We start from the raw sequence: 16,529 nt of genomic DNA on the forward strand, positions 1-16,529 counted from the left end.
TTCCTTTCTTCAATTCCTTCTCAAGGATGATGCTAGCAGCCAATGCCAGACCAGTGGCTTTTTTAGGAGTGCGTTATCCCAAGACCTTTCAATTTTAATAAATATGTGCAATGTAGTTACTTCTAAGGGTTTTCAGTCAGACTTCATCCATTGGTTTGTGATTGTGTTATTCCCAAAAACTTTATTTCGGTCTATGCGACCATAAAAGTATCTTGATAATAAACAGTGTAATACAATTCATAACAGTTTGAAATTATAAAAGTATAACTAGTCCTCTTTGTTAAAACACAGGTACATCGCCTCGGTAGTTCTTATGAGAAGGAGGGATCTGCACTGACTCATAACTAGGTCCTGTGGGCTTGGTAAAATACATGTGCCGGGTGGGTGCAAAGCAAGAGGCAATAACTTTAAAATGGAGGCACCTGGAAAGACCCATCAGTAGTGGCGATAATGAATGAGTTAATATAAGTAGGATTACAAATTTCATAAATTAATCATGCAATGATAGTTCATTGTAGTTACGTTTTAGCCAACATAAGAACAAGAAATTTGCACATTTTGAACACTAAAAACACGATTAGTTTTAAAATTAAAAGTAATAAAAGGTTTTAAAAATTAGTTAAAAAGACCCTAAAACATCAGGGACAATGTGCTATTAGTTACTGGATGGGCACATTTACAAAAGACCAGCGCCTACGCCACATTGAGGTCAAGAATCGTGACACAGAAATAACAATGGGCTTACAGGTTTCATGCTTTAAAACTCTGAATGCCTCAGCACAGTGTACAACCCCTAGATTCCTGCACAATGGGGCAACCCAGTGCTTCCTCGCTAGTTTGTAGGCAGGGCAAAAAAAGATGGCATGCAGCTCCGACTCTTCCTCCCCGTTACAGGCTGGACACTCTCGCCGGGACGCGCTTGACCATTTGCAGGAAAAGACACGGAGCGGCAGGGAGCCCAGTCTGAACTGGACATATCATTTCCTTGCCAGGAATGGATAGATGTAATCTAAAAAAGGCTTGGATCGGTACTCGTCCTTCAATAATAAAAATGTAGTTATCAGGTGTCCTGTGACCAGGCTCCCTTGTGCCTATGCTAGCTTACCCATTCGGTAGGCTTCTACTACTTCTTAACAGGAGATTACTAAACACGCTTCCTCTGGGTTGCTCCATAGGCTTGGTTTTCCCATCCTGCTATGTTGTTTTTTATATGGATAAACCAGTGGATTGTTGCTGCTCTTGGAAAGCTCAATATCTCTTTTAATTCCTATTTGTAGGCTGCCAGTTCTGGTGTCACCCATAGTCTGCGCCAGAAGGTTAGAGGTCTGAGACCTATCTTCTCCCCAATGGGTCAAATTCCTAGGTCCAGCCGTAAAGGGATGAGGGGGGGACTTGAAGATAGACCTAAAATCTGTCTCATAAAACTGTTTTCTGCTTTACTCACGTCTCCTCAATAACAGTGCCCTCATATTTTAGCCCCATACATTGCCGCAACCTTGGCTTGCACCTTGTGGATCTCCACTGTAGGCCCAGCAGATTTGAAGAAGACTTTCTCAGTAGTTTGATAATTCCTATAGTAGTCTGAGCTAGCTTAAGCTTGGCAATTTGTGGACCCCACTTCATGTTTTCTGTCAAGGTGACCCCTAGGTATTCGCATATTGTCACCCTGTCCAACATGGTGCCCTCTAGACTAGGGCTGGGACGCAATGTCTTGGGAGGATTGATGACCATGAACTTTGTCTTCTGAGTATTGATCTCTAACCTCCTGTTGTTAGTTGTTACAAAAGATTTCAAAGCTGTCCAAGAACCTCTGGATGCCCACAGGGGAGTTCGACGTTGAGAGGGTGTCATCAGGAAACATCATTGCTGGGACCTTGGTACCTGCCAGTTTGGTGGCGTTGTTGTCCCTGACCTTAGTGAGTTGGGCAATCAGTGCATTGACAAAGAGCACACAGCCCTGCCTTACTCCTCTGTCAACTGGGAATCGTGAGGTCAGGTCACCTCTTTTCCCACACCTTGCCTGGGCAAAATTACCTTCATGCAGTCTTATAAGTATGCTCAACAGTGAAGGGGGGATGTGCTATTCACATTTGCCTTTCAGCATGCATCAAGGGGAAAGGTTAGCCAAATCAGCTATTGACTGACTTCACTATGAGATACAACATGCTTCCCATTTACAACACAATGCAGTTCCCCACAGTGCCGGATTTACCATAGTGATGTATAGTTTTTGGAGATCTTTAGAACGCTTTTGCCTTTAGCCATTGTGTTTTTGGGGGGATTTATTTAGATCACATCAACTTCCTGAACAATAAAGTTTTGCAAAAATCATGATTAAACAAAACCAAAACATGAATTGCCAAAAGACTGGCAGCTGATGACAGACCCATTGAATTTACCACATGCACTTTATTGTATGTTGTATATAAACACTTTATAATTCTATCTTGAGAGGGTTGAAGAGATAACCATTACGACTGCAGGGTATGAAGATCAACTTAGGAGACTCTTGGGCCCCCATTAGGATGGCGGACTGACTTTAGTCCACCCGCCACCCTAGCGGTGCTGAGCCCCCCTGCTAGGGGTGCGGCAGTCACGCACAGCAGATTAGGATACGACCGCCACCTTGGCAGTTGCATCCCGTATATTCAACATTGTGGCAGGCGGTGCTGTAAGCTATACCCGCGACAATGTTGAAAATGCATGTTGTGCATTGGCATGCGCAACGTAACAGGCACCGTGCGGTGCCTGCCACCTTGTGGATGCCAATGTTGGAGGGTACCATAGGTACTCCGCAAGTGCAGCCCCCCACCTGCCCACACCCCCCCCACCCCCTTGGGACCCACAACGGGCCCCCGAAGCAAAATCCACATGCCTTTCTATTGCAGAGTCTCCATCATGCAAAGGCATTGAAAATGCCACATACTAATAAGGATGGTGGTGCCTGCAAGGCACCGCCACCATATTAAGGGCCTTTTGAGACTGGTAGTCAATCGTAACGATTGCCTACCGGCGGAAAAGCGGCGGACAGTCTTTCCATCCGCCGCAGTACCCCCGCCATGCTAATGTGGCAGGGGGTAAATGGCAAACCGGCGGGGAGTTTTAGTGGGTGGATCGCCACCCCTGGTCGGGCGGTGGCGATCTGCCCACCATGCTAATGGGCTCCTAAGTGTGGTAATACAGCGATGGTCTCTCTTCTCCTTCCATACCGTTTTAAGTACTTCTTAATCTTGCAATGATGTGTTAATTGTTTTTAATACTGACCTTCTGAATTTCTCATTTTTGTTTTCTTTTTCTTTAAATTGTTGTAGTCGTAAATCAAATGAATTTTTATTCCTATGTACGGATGAGCTTGCTGGCAACTTGTATGGTACATGCTGGATGGGCATGGCACCGCTCCATTGCCTTATAACATGAACCGCCCCACCAGTAATACGACATCTCTGCATAGGAAGCAGTATACTGAACTTATGTTACTGTGGAAGGAATAACTTGTATGTACACTTACTGTAATAGGTATTGCATGAATAGTGCATTTTTATATTTCTACTTGTATTATAACTGGTGCTCTTTTATAGCTTTTATGACATAAGTCATTGAAAATAAAGCTAATACAACAACAGGAATGTGTATAGGCCTCCCCATGCATTGCTGGAGTCGCGTCATGCTTGCAACACAACTCCAGAAATGCATGAGTTTTGTGCCAACAGATACGTCAGGATTCCTGACGTATCTGTCATTCCTTGCGACATGGAGCACCGTACAGTAAATACAGCGCAACCGTGGTGTCACAAGTAGGGTGCAGTGAAAAGTGTTGCATCACTGTTTTCACGCAGCGGTGCAACACTTTTCATAAATGAGGCCCACTGAGTCATGCTCACTATTTCTAGTGCCTGCTTGTCCTGTTATGACGTGGAGAGGCCCGCAGACCTGATGGTAGCGCCTTGAATGGCCCCAGCATCAGGTGTGTCATCAGAAGCTGACAATGCTCCATAACGGATCGGGATTCGTGAGTACGCGCTTTCAAGATGGCCACCTCCCGATTGTTTCTCCTGCATAGCCCACAGTTACGAAAATGTTTTAGACAAGTTTTAGCTCACCTCAAGAGTGCTGGAGAGTGTCTTTCTACTCCATATGTCCAGCGCTTGCAGAGAGGTGTTTTTTTGAGGCTTTGGCTCCATTTTGTGTGGAATTTCTGTTGTGCTGTCTCCCTACATTGAGCTGCCTCTGAGGTGCTACTGGAAATTCCAGTCAGGAGTGCGGAGTCTCATTCAGGAAAGGACGTGGCTGAGGCCTAAACCACACCCACGGCTGGTTCAAGCTGCTGTACAGTTGCTTGCTCTGGTGATACTGTAATCATTTTCTCTTTTGTTATTTTTGAAGAACTTTTGAAGTTATATATATATATCTTGCTTGATATAGTGAACATGGAAGGAAATAATTCACATACAACAACTAACAAATGTAAGCAAACAATGTCTCCTCCACCAGTAAAGCCCCAAATTGTAGATTCGAATGAGCCTTCATAAATAACCTTATTGGAAGACATACAAGCAATGCGCTCTAACACAGATAACATTGTTTTGGAAATTAAAAACATTCACAAAGATATGGCTGACCTCTCATAGAAAGTCTCTGACAATACAATAAAAATCCAGGATAATAAGGTTAAAATTTACAGCATGTTGCCCCTCGCTGCTAAAATAATGCCAATGAATGCTTTATTACTGGAATTAGAAAACTGTAATAGGCAATATAATTTGCACATCTTTAATTTGCCCGAAGGGGTTGAAGGCAACGACTGTAGGCAATACTTGGAATGTTTGATACCTGGTCATTTGCAGTTAAAATTCTCAGAGAAATTCGAAAATGATAAGGCACATAGAATTCCTTCTCATCTTAATCCAAGCAATGCTAGACCACGTCAGATGATTTTTAAAGTCTTGCACCACCATCATCTGGTAATGATTAGGAAAGCAGCGAGATAGATCCCATTCTTAATGGTTAATGGAAATAAATCTTTTATAGATCAGGACTTTGCCAAAGAGACTGTTAAAATTCGCAAAAAAATTACTGAACTTAGACCTCGACTTCGAAGCTGTGGTTTTAAATATGGCCTTTTTGATCCTTTAGTCATGAGAATTTGGAAGGATGGTGTCTCAAAATCTTTCCAACGTCCTAAGGATCTCTGAGCATTTTTCGGTCAGCATTCCCTGCTCTTTGTGGAAACAAGTGACATTTCAACATGAGGCACCCTTTCGATAATTCTTCATTTTTGCTTATTTGACGATATTTTTTGTGGGGCTATTGTCTAAGCAGGTCAATCTTGCATATGTGTGTGTGCGATTATGGAACATTATTTAGTATCTATGTTGTCTTTTTTATGTTTGTCCTTGTCCTTCATTTTTCTCCAATTTTCTTCATTTGGAACTACTCTTTAATCCTTTAAAGTTGTCTCGTTCAATGTTAAAGGTTTATGACAACCTGTTAAAAGAACTAAAGTTTTAGATTATTTAGCTTGGCATAAAGCAGACTTCTGCTTACTTCAAGAAATTCATATAGATGATACAGTTTTATCATACATGAATAAACGTTGGTTGGTAATAATATTTCTTCTACTGCAATTAAAAAAAGAATGCTGTTTCTATCCTTTTTCAAAAAAATTTAAATGTTTAAAAACGATCTAAATGTTCAGATACAGAGGTCGCTATATTATAGCTAAAATTAAAACTGATACTAGATCTTTTTTAATAATTAATGTTTATGGGCCAACAAATGATGATGCTAAATTCTGGTCTCTTTTTACCTCTGAATTGATTAAATTGGATGCTGTTGGTGGTGACATTAGCTTAATCTGTGAGCCACTGTTGGATAGATATTCTCAAACTAAATATCACCCTTCTAAGGCTTATTTTATTTTCAAGTCCTTTTTTAAATCAATTACATTAGTGGATATCTGGCATATACATCACCCAAAAGAGAAACAATTTACTTTTTTCTCCAACCCACACAACTCTTATTCTTTTATTGATTATTTGTTAATTTCTCACTCATTAATTCATGCATTTTCTGATTAAGTATTTCACAATATTGATATTTCTGACCATTCACTTTTTCAGGTGTTTTGCAACCTAAAACATTGCAACAATCCCATTCTCGCAGGCATATGAATATGAATATAGCTCTTAGTGACAATAAGAAAACCATACTTTTGTGAGCATTACATGATTATTTTTCTTACAATCCAGAAAGTTCTACTTTACTTGTAAATCGTTGGGATGATTATAAGGCATAACTCAGAGGAGTAAAAATCTAATTTATGGCACATGAAAATAAAGCCTTCAATGCTAAACTTACAGAGTTCGATAAACAAATAGCAACATTTGAACTGCTCTTTATTTCATCCATTGATAATTAATATAAAATTCAGTTACCGAAACTCAGGTATGAGTTAAACTCTTTGATAAGTAAAAGAGCTGGTATACACATTTTTAATGACAAGGACAAATTCCATTTTAGAGCAATAGATCTGGGAGACTTTTGGCGAAATATTAACGGATCAAAAATGATAAACTCCAAATGAATGCAATTCGTGGTCTAAATGGTAAATTGGCATTATTGCACAAAGAAATTATTAATGATTTTTTCGGTTTACTATTAAAATCTACACAGTGATCCCTCGACTATAGATACATTTAGTATTGATAATTGTTTGCACTCTTGCGACCTACCTAAACTTTCCCAGTCAGTGAAGGAAACATTGGAGGTGCGGATTTCATCAGAAGAATTTAATTCTGCTATTAAATCTCTTAAAATGGGAGGGGGCATGGCTTGCAGATGCGGAAGATGGCCGCACTCTAACCGTGCTGCTCTACTGGTCGGCTTTTAGCCTCTAAATCCGTCATCATCCATTCCCTGGAAAATCGCCCAGACTGCCAGCCGAGTACCAGAGTGCAGCGGAGGCAAATAGCTGTGCGAATTAGCTGTATTGAAGTGTTGGGAGTGGTAGATCGGAACGGAGGGGCAAGAGATCGCAAGGAGGTAAGATGGCGAATGTCCATGGCCATTGAGGTGAGGCCCCCACTCCCCCGGCACCAAGAGCTGCTTGAAGGTGCAGATACTGACCGGCCTGAGATGGTGTGGCTGCAGAGATCAGCTGTTTGCGGACTGGGGCAGAGTGCGCTGCTGTGTGGGTGCTTCGGGCACAGCACGGCTCCGAGGGCTGAAGCAAAGTGGCGGAGTAGCAGCCCGTAGCTGTGGCAGGACTCCGGTCCCCTGAATGTGATACCGGTGGACGCTGATGTTGTGAGTGGGATCGTCCCACTAGCAGAAGCAGACACCGCTGAGCCCTAGTGCCCCCGTGAAGCCCGCTGCGATAGGGACTGGGTGGGTCCCACCTATTATCGGAAACAGACTGGGCAGGGCCACATACTGGGATTCAACAATGTCAGAAGGCCGTATGGGCCTTGGATTGTCCGGCGCACTGCTTGTGTCAGCTGTGTGCCCTTCATTGGGAAGAGGAGTGTGACTGGCAGGATGAATGCTGTTGACCGGGGTGCCTGAGGCCTGCGGAATTGGTCTCACCCCCCTGCGAGCTTGCTGACCGAGGAGGCAATGGATCCATTCACAGGTGAGGTGAGGAGCTGACGTGGGGACCAATCAGTGGGACATGCCTCAGTGAGCCCTGCTCCTGCATGGTTCTTACTCAGAATATGGTGTGTGGAGCCTGGGGTCCGGTGCAAAGGTGAACACGCAACGTCTTACAGTAGTGACCTGATCCCGGCAGGTCCAAAAGCTGTTGGAAGCCTTGAGGTACCCAGGATCCAATATCGCTGTGGGTGAATTGACACCTCTGTGGTCTGCTCCGATATGGCAGGGTAGCTGGCGCTGCCTCTCCAACTCTGTCATAGGTCGTAATAGAGTGACAGGACGCGGCCAGTCCAATCAGATCTACAAATACAACATCGCAGTAGATCGAGAAGAGGGTGTAATGGGGGCAGTACAGAGGAGGATCCAGATGACAGTGGTCCAGACCCCTCGATAAAAGACATTATGAGGGCTATCGGAGACTTTCAGGGCACATTGGAGGCCAAACTTGATTCTGTCACTGAAGAAATGAACTTTCTACATGCAGATTTTCTGAAGATGTCTGAAAAAGTATCCCCGGCAGAAGCAGGCATTGGGAGCCTACAATCCAAAACTAAACACTTGGAAGAGCAGGTTGCCGTTTTCACCAAAAACCAGGCAGACATCCACGCCAGACTGGAGGACCAGGAAGGGAGAGCCAGACACAACAACAGCTGCGTGGTCGGGGTACCGGAGGGAATGGAGGGCCCATCCATGGACTGCTTCATGGAAGACTTGATACTAAATCATCTGAAACCTAAACGCCTGTCCAACTTCTTCTCTGTCGAGCGGGCCCACAGAGCTCTGGGAGAAAAACCAAACCTGGGGCTCCTCCCCACACTATCATCGCCCGTATCCTGAATTACAGGGGCAGGGATGCGATTCTGTAGGCCGTACGCACACATGGTGATCTCTAACTGGACAATGCCACCATCTGCTTCTTTCCCAACTTCACGCTCCATGTTCAGCGGCACCAACATTCTTTTGTTGGAGTGAAGAGAACCTTAGGGATCAAGGTGTTAAGTACATGATGCTCTTCCCGGCCAGACTCAAGACCCTGGATGGTGGGAAGACCTACTTCTTCGACACAATGGCGAATGCAAGTGACTGGCTGGAGGGTTGGCATACCGTTGGCTGTGGGGGCAGGCGCCTTATTCCGGGACAGAATGGCGAGGAGTTCAAGAGTGAGAATAGGCGATCCCCTGGCATCCAGATGCAAGTACAGCAGTCAGTTAAGTGACTCTGAGACTCTATAGGTGTTGAGAGGCAGTGGTTGGTTCTTCACTGTGTGTTTTGGAAGAAGTATGTCGATCTGGGCTGGGGCATGGGTGAATTGACACTCCCCGGCCACAGGGGCCTAAGCCCTACATTTGACTTGGTTACCGTGTTAGCACGCTTTGAAAGTCCAGACCTAGTCCAGATGTTCGAACTGGCAGCAAGACTCACCAATGGGAATGTCAATTGGAGTTGAGTTGTGGGGGCCTGCATGCTTCTCCCTGAAGGTTCCAAACTTGTAGCCCAGCATAAACGTTTTCTGGGTGGTCTGGGTGGCCGATTACCGAATAGCAGCCTTAAAGTTTGCAGAAAGGGCAGGTACCTTTCATTACTAGATTTATGCATCTTGTTACTGGCTACGAGTTCACGGTTCCTCACAAATGTTGTTTCTAGAATTGTTAGGGCGAGAGGCACTCTGCAAGTTTGAACGGAGGGAGGTTGGGGTCTCACCTGGCAGGGTGGCAGGGAGGGGGGAGTTGGGTTATTGGATTATTTCAGTTTGGGGGTTAGGGATGTTGGCTCAAGACCATTCTAATCATCAATGCACAGGGGTTGCATTGGGGGATGCTGAGGGGACGGAGGTCTATCCTACAGTGTTGCACACATGCGGGAATGATGGGTGATCCAGCCAAAATACAGGTATGGACTTGGAATGTAAATGGGCATGGGGAACAAAATTAAATGCACGCTGGTATTACAGTATCAAAAGAGGCACTCCCCAGATGTGGTTCTGCTATAGGAGTCACATCTGAGAGGGAATAGGTGTAAAGCCCTAGATCTGTTTAGCTATAAAACGGTGCCACACTCAGGGTTCACCTCAAGGTCCCGGTGAGTGGGAATCATTATACTCACCTCCCTGCTCATTGTTATTTCCGGGTCATGGGTAGATGAAGCCGGCTGCTTTGCTGCAGTGGCGGGCAGATGGCAGGGATGCCTATTCTTATTTTGTTCTTGCTATTTACCCCAGGGCCTACACTCCACGTTCTTTCCCAAGTTGAGTTTGTTTTTGACGGACCTCCCTCTGGAGTTCTGCTTATTGGTGGGGACATGAATGCAGCTATGAAATCGGAGCTTGATCGGTCCATTTCCCAGATGAGTCACCAGGGCCAACGGGGCTAGTCAGACTTCATCAAAGCTTTAGGACTGTGTGACTTGTGGAGGGAGCAAAAGCCTTCCCTTAGACAATACACGTTCTACTTGGCCCGACATGGGTGCTCCTCTAGGATTGATCACTTCTTCACCCGCATTGACCATATGGGAGACTTCACTGACACCAACAATATGGCTAAGGGGATTTCTAATTACTCCCCTGTTTGTGTCACAGTAAGAGGTCTGGTTGTTAATAGGGTGGCATTCCTGACAATAGATCCTTGGTGCCTCCGAGATCTGGCTCTGGGGGGAAACTTAGGGAGGGCTCAAAGTTATATTTTGAGGAGAACCTGGGGTCCGTACAGTCTCAAATCATACGGTGGGAGGCCTTTAAGACCGTGCTGAGGGGATTAGCTAAGTGCTAATTGGGGCACAGAAGAAAGAAGAGTCCCTCCAGATCCGGACACTACAACGTCAGATTGAACAAGAGGGATTACATGACTGCCCCCTTGGTTGACCTTTGCCATACACTACTGCTGAAACAGAGGGATCTTAGGGCTCTGGCTGAGGGAGAGGCTTGGGCCTACGCTCTAGCCATGCAGCATTGGATCTACGATGTGAATGACAAAGCACTGAAACTACTGGCATGGCCAGAGCGCCCGGATAGGGAACGCTTGTGGGTGTCGAAGGTTAGAAAAGCATCTGGTTCTGTCTGCTCGACCAGCATGGAAGTAGCAGAGGCCTTTGGGGCTCTTTTTGAGGGAGTTTACTCCCCGGTCTGCACGAGAACAGACTTTGCCCTTCCCACGTTGACTGCAGACATGAGTGACTGGCTTGAGGCAGATTTTACGGTAAAAGAGATTAGTACTGTCCTGAACATCCCTGCAGTCGGGGAAAGCCTCCGGGCCAAATGGGCTTCCAATTGAGATCTACAAAAGACAAGCTACGATTATACCAGCCCCCCTTCTTCAAGATGTTCAACGAAGCGCGCAAGCTCGAGGAGCTCCCCCCTGATCAAAGGGAGGCTATGATTGTAGTGATTCATAAGGCAGGAAAACCTGCAGACCAGTGCTCTTCCTACTGTCCTATATCCCTGATCATTGTGGAAGCCAAAGTCCTGGTGGATAGTTTGATTTCTGCCATCACAGACTTAGTGCATGTCGACCAATCTGGGTTTATGTCCTGTAGAAGCACCCTACATAATCTGCGATGACTGTACAGAGAGCTGTACATGACCGAGTATGTGGGAAATACTCAGACGGCATTGATGGCACTGGACGCCTCTATGGCCTTTGATATTATAGAATGGCCTTATCTGTTCATGGTGACCCAGAGGCTGGGCTTAGGGCCAGTCTTCTGCAGTTGGGTACGAAGCCTATATGAAAAACCAACGGCCTGAGTGCGAGTTAATGGGGCTGTGTCAATGGCCTTCTTCCGGCATAGAGGCACCAGGCAGGGTTGCCCCCTGTCTCCTCTCCTCTTCGCTGTAGCTCTGGAACCACTGGCTCACTGGATCAGGACGGAACCCATGATCTGGGGACTGGAGGCAGTGGAGGGGTGGGTAGAGCGTATCTCCCTTTAAGCGGATGATATTATTCTTTACCTGGCACTGCCATATCACTCGATAGCCCAGGTGCTCCACATTTTTGAGCTGTTTAGCAGCTACTCTTACTATACCATTAACTGGTCAAAGTCAGTGGTTTTCCCACTATCGGGTCCCCTCCTGGTATCCTATCTCGGTGCTCGGCATCAGTGGTTACTGAGGGATTCAAATACTTAAGTATCTATGTCACACGTGACAAGAAGGAGTTTTTTTGACAGAAATCTCAAACACCAACTAAGTCACCTGAGTGCCGACGTAAGCCATTGGCATTCCCTCCCACTCTCCTTCATGAGTATGGCGGCCATATTTAAAATGTTACCGAGGCTCCTCTATATTCTACAGAACTCATTCTATCCGGTTCCCTCACGTGTTTTTAAACACAAAACACAGGAGTCGCGGACCTTGCTGTGGGACAGAGGGTCCCCGAGGATCGCAATGCACAAGCTCCACCGGGGAGTATACGATGGAGGACTGGCGCTCCTGGATGTCAAACTATACTACTGGGCCTCGCAGCTCCAGGTGATTAATGATTGGGTGTATATGGATAGTAATGTGCCAGCTTACAGGGTGGATAGGATGGTCATGCCCGAGGGCATTGTGAACCTCTTCTTTACGCCCAAAGGCCGCGGGCAACGTGGCCAGAGCATACGAGGGTGGTACTGCAATGCTGGAAAGAGGCCAACCAACACCTGGGCGGGCACGTTAACCGGGAGAACACCTATGTGGGTAGGTGAGAGGCTGCTTGAAGTTACTACTTTGAAGGGCTTTAGGTGTGGAGACTGATTGGCATTGAGTACTTAGGGGATGTCTGGAGGGGGGATTCCCCTCGTTCCTTTGAATACCTCCAGAAGGAAGACAGCCTACACCAGTCACAAAGGTACCATTATCTGCAACTCATACATGCCTAAGATCCCATATACAGAGGGGTACTACTATTCTGGATTATTCTCCTATAGAGGATAGGCTGTTGCTTGACCCCATAGTGGAAAAGCCCACATGTACAATCTTCTGTAAATTAATAAACAACATACCTGACCCTCTGGTCACTCTTAGAGCAGCTTGGGCCAAAGATTTGGGAAATCTAGACGACGACTGGCAGGATGCGCTGCAGAGTCCTAAAGAGATTGCAATCTGTTTACGGTTCAGACTAGTGCAGCTGAAAATCCTCCACCGCACTGACTACCTCGCACACACCTCTATGCCTGGGGTAGGAGCCCATCGGCATCCTGTGTTAGGGGCTGTGGACAGGAGGGCTCTTTCTTTCATATCTTTCATATCTTATGGGAGTGTTTCGGAGATCATCCCCTATTGGACGAGAGTCACCGATATCATGTCCAGAGTGGTGAGAGGGATGGTGACGATGGAGCCAAAGTGGCTATTACTGACGGTCAATGGAGACAAAAACAGGTCTAGATACGTGTAACTTTGGCTGGCCCTAGCAGCGGGGGTGGAGAAAGGGAATATTGCAAGAACATAGGGGGCACAGTCACCCCCACAATGGGAAGACTGGCAGCGTGACCTCAACTGGTGCTAAAGGGCAGAGTAAACAGTATATAAAAGTAGGGGGTGTTCTAAAAAGTAGAAAAAAGTGTGGACACCCTGATGCAGGTACAGAGAAACTGGGGCGATTATGGAAGGATAGGAAGGTTGGGATGTGTTTATTGTCCTTGTTGTTCCCTACTGATAACTACAATGTCAATTTTGTAATATGTCCTAATGTACTATTTTGCAACTGTGTGATACTGTATGGTCTCATGAGCATTGTTAAAAAGAATTACAAAAAAAATCTCTTAAAATGGGTAAGTCGCCTGGACCAGATGATGTACCTGTTGTATTTTAGAAAGAATTTTCTCGTTGTTTGATGCCTCATTTACTTAAATTATTTACTCCCTTTAGTTTATCAGGAACCAACTTCAGGATCCTTTACTGAAGCTTTAATTGTAGTTCTTCCAAAACGGAATAAAGATTCCACTTCAAATTACGGCCCTATTTCCCTAATAATCAAGACTGTAAACTTTATGCAAGGATTCTTGCGACCAGATTGACTTCTGTGCTTGGCAGTGTTGTTCACATTGATCAAACTGGTTTCATGAAAAACAGATACTCTCTAAATAATACTAGATCATTATTTTATGCAATTGAAGCGGTGTCATCTTTGTTCCTTCCCCATGGTGTCCTTGCATTAGATGCTGAAAAAACGTTTGACAAAGTACATTGGCAGTATTTATTTAGTACTTCATCTGCTTTTAACTTTGGCAATTCCTTTATCTTTATGATTTCAGCCCTTTATTCTGGCCCATCTGCTAGAATTTGTATTAATGGTCAATTTTCTAATATATATTTTTTGGTAGAGGTAACCGTCAAGGTTGTCCCTTATCATTGTTACTTTTTCTCTTAGCCATTGAACACTTAATCATTTCCATTAGACTCTCTACGGAAATAAAAGATATTTTTATTAATGAGGTTACTATAAAAACTTCAGCTTATGCAGGTGATTTTTTATTATATGGGTGGAAGAGCGTTTGGAGTGGCAGCTGCTCGCCTACGGAACAGCCTCCCTTTGGAACTGAGGCAGGCACAGGAACTGTTGTCGTTTCGGAGGAAAGCTAAGACCTGGTAGTTCCCCAGAGGGTAACCGGTAGTCAGCATTGCGGATCATTCCAACTTACTGTGTCTTAGCGCCAGGATGCCCGTGGGGTTGCAGTGTGCTTTATAAGTGTGGAATACATATATTAGTAACCCAGATTCCTCTAATCCTCCCCTTTTAAAGATAGTTCAGTTATATTCTCACATTTTTGGCTACACCCTAAACACATGACCTTAAATGTGCACTGTACCCCTCATAAGCTTCCAAACAGTGATATAATATGGCAAAAAGAAAAACGTAAATATCTTGGGAGATTATTCTCTCATGCCATTAAGCAATCGATTGCATTGAACTGTGAGTATATTGTTTATACTGTTAAAGACAAATTTCATCATAAGTGGTCTGATTTACATCTATCTGGTTGGGGTAAAATTAATTCTGTTAAAATGGTTACTGCTCTAAATATATTTTATATATTATCCATGATACCTACCCAATTTCCACTTAAGTTCTATAAATCGTTAGATGCAATATTATCTAAATTAATTTGTGATAATACAGCTCCTTGTAGAAGTTACAAAAAATTGAAAATTGCAAAATGTGATGGTGGTTTTGGTTTACCGAATTTTTTTACCTATCATAAAGTGTTTATTTAAAAACAAAGCAACTTTTGGTTTACCAGCACAGAATTTAATAACCCTGTGTGGAGTTTGCGCAGTTGCATAACTCCATCGCACTAAGAAGAGCTCCGCAAGCGGCAGAGTACGGTAGAAAATGCTGTTCGCAGTGATTACACAGTGCCGGATGATTGTCCGCACTGTGCAATCATTGAAAACAGCACCATGCACAACTCAAGCTTACCTTTTCTGCCACTTAAGTAGATTTTTAATCGAGCTGCAGCTTTCTCAACGTGAACGGGCATTTTCTCAACGCGAGCCGTCGCGAGCATTGGACACCACTCACAATGAGAAGCCTGACCGACCCACATTGAGAAATCTTGCCGGGAGTATTATTTTCCACGCTTGCGCTCGCCAACTTGATGTTGAGGAGTTCTCCGGTCAGGGTTAGAATTTGATAATGTACCCTCTCGCCTTCTCGTTGAAAAAAGTTTGTTATCTTCATTTTCATTACTTACTTTCAATACTATGTCTGCTTCAAATTCTTTATTAGGAAGATCAACAATATTGAAATCTACAAAATTGATATTACAAGATTTAGATTCTCTTTCAATCACCTATTTCTCACACCTTTCATATATCCTTATGGGTTAACACTATTGTAAAGCTCAATCGAAGCATACAATTTTGGCAGTCTTGGATAAATGCAGGCATATTTTATTTAAAAGATATGTACCATAGTAACAACTTTTTACTTTTTGAAGGCTTGCAAACAAAAGTTTCTCTTGCCTTCTTCGGATTTTTCTAAATACAAACTTTTATGTAATTCTATCCTTGATTAATTTCCTAGCAATTTTCTAATGGAAACTCTATCTGATTTAGAAACGTATTTTCAAGCAATTGCTTCTTCTTATGCTGTGTCAATGTATTATAAAAAACTGAATAATTCTAATAGGAATAACATGCATTTCATTTCTTCTTTCTGGAATAATGAACTTAATCTTCCTTTTTCTCAAGACTTATAGACGAAAATGGGTGTAAGATTTTCCTTGCTTGCCAACTTAACTTTGTCAAGCCGTGGGAGAGGAAAAACTCTGCTTGATACCTTTAAAAGGAGATTTTCAGAACTCTGCACTATAGGTTGAATGCAAAGTGGGAAAATCTCCAGAAATTCTGTGATCTGAGCAGAATTTCAATCCCAGGTCTATTGAAAACAGACCTTTAAATTTTCTACTTATCTTGTCACATTTGCTCAGCATTCAGAGACGGGGATCAAATGTCAGACTCTGCCTTCCAGGGAACTTGATGTTTACTTTTCTTTTGATGACTTAAATGTAAGAGGATTTATTTTACAATCTTGATGGATACTGGGGGTTGGAAAGGAAAGTTTTTTATAGTACACAACATTTAAATGTCTATAAACAAACTGTTCAAATGTGCAAACATTGCAGAATATATCAGAACGAGGAAAGCGCAAATGAAGCACAATTTTGGGATTTCTGAAGTGTAGTGGAAACAAATTTTGTAATATGATCAAAACAAATCAATACACTAGGTCTGTGGTTCTTAACCTTCTGACTTCTGTGGACCCCCCCCATTTATTCATTACTGGAGGCTGGGGACCCCTACTGAATCATTATTGGAATCTGGAATCCCCGTTGTGTCATCACTGGAAGCCAGGAACCCCAACGTAAGCATTTTCAATGATTTGAGCCACAAAACAATACACTTA

This window comes from Lissotriton vulgaris, chromosome 11 (assembly GCF_964263255.1).
Source record: "Lissotriton vulgaris chromosome 11, aLisVul1.2, whole genome shotgun sequence".
Taxonomy (NCBI): Eukaryota; Metazoa; Chordata; class Amphibia; order Caudata; family Salamandridae; genus Lissotriton; species Lissotriton vulgaris.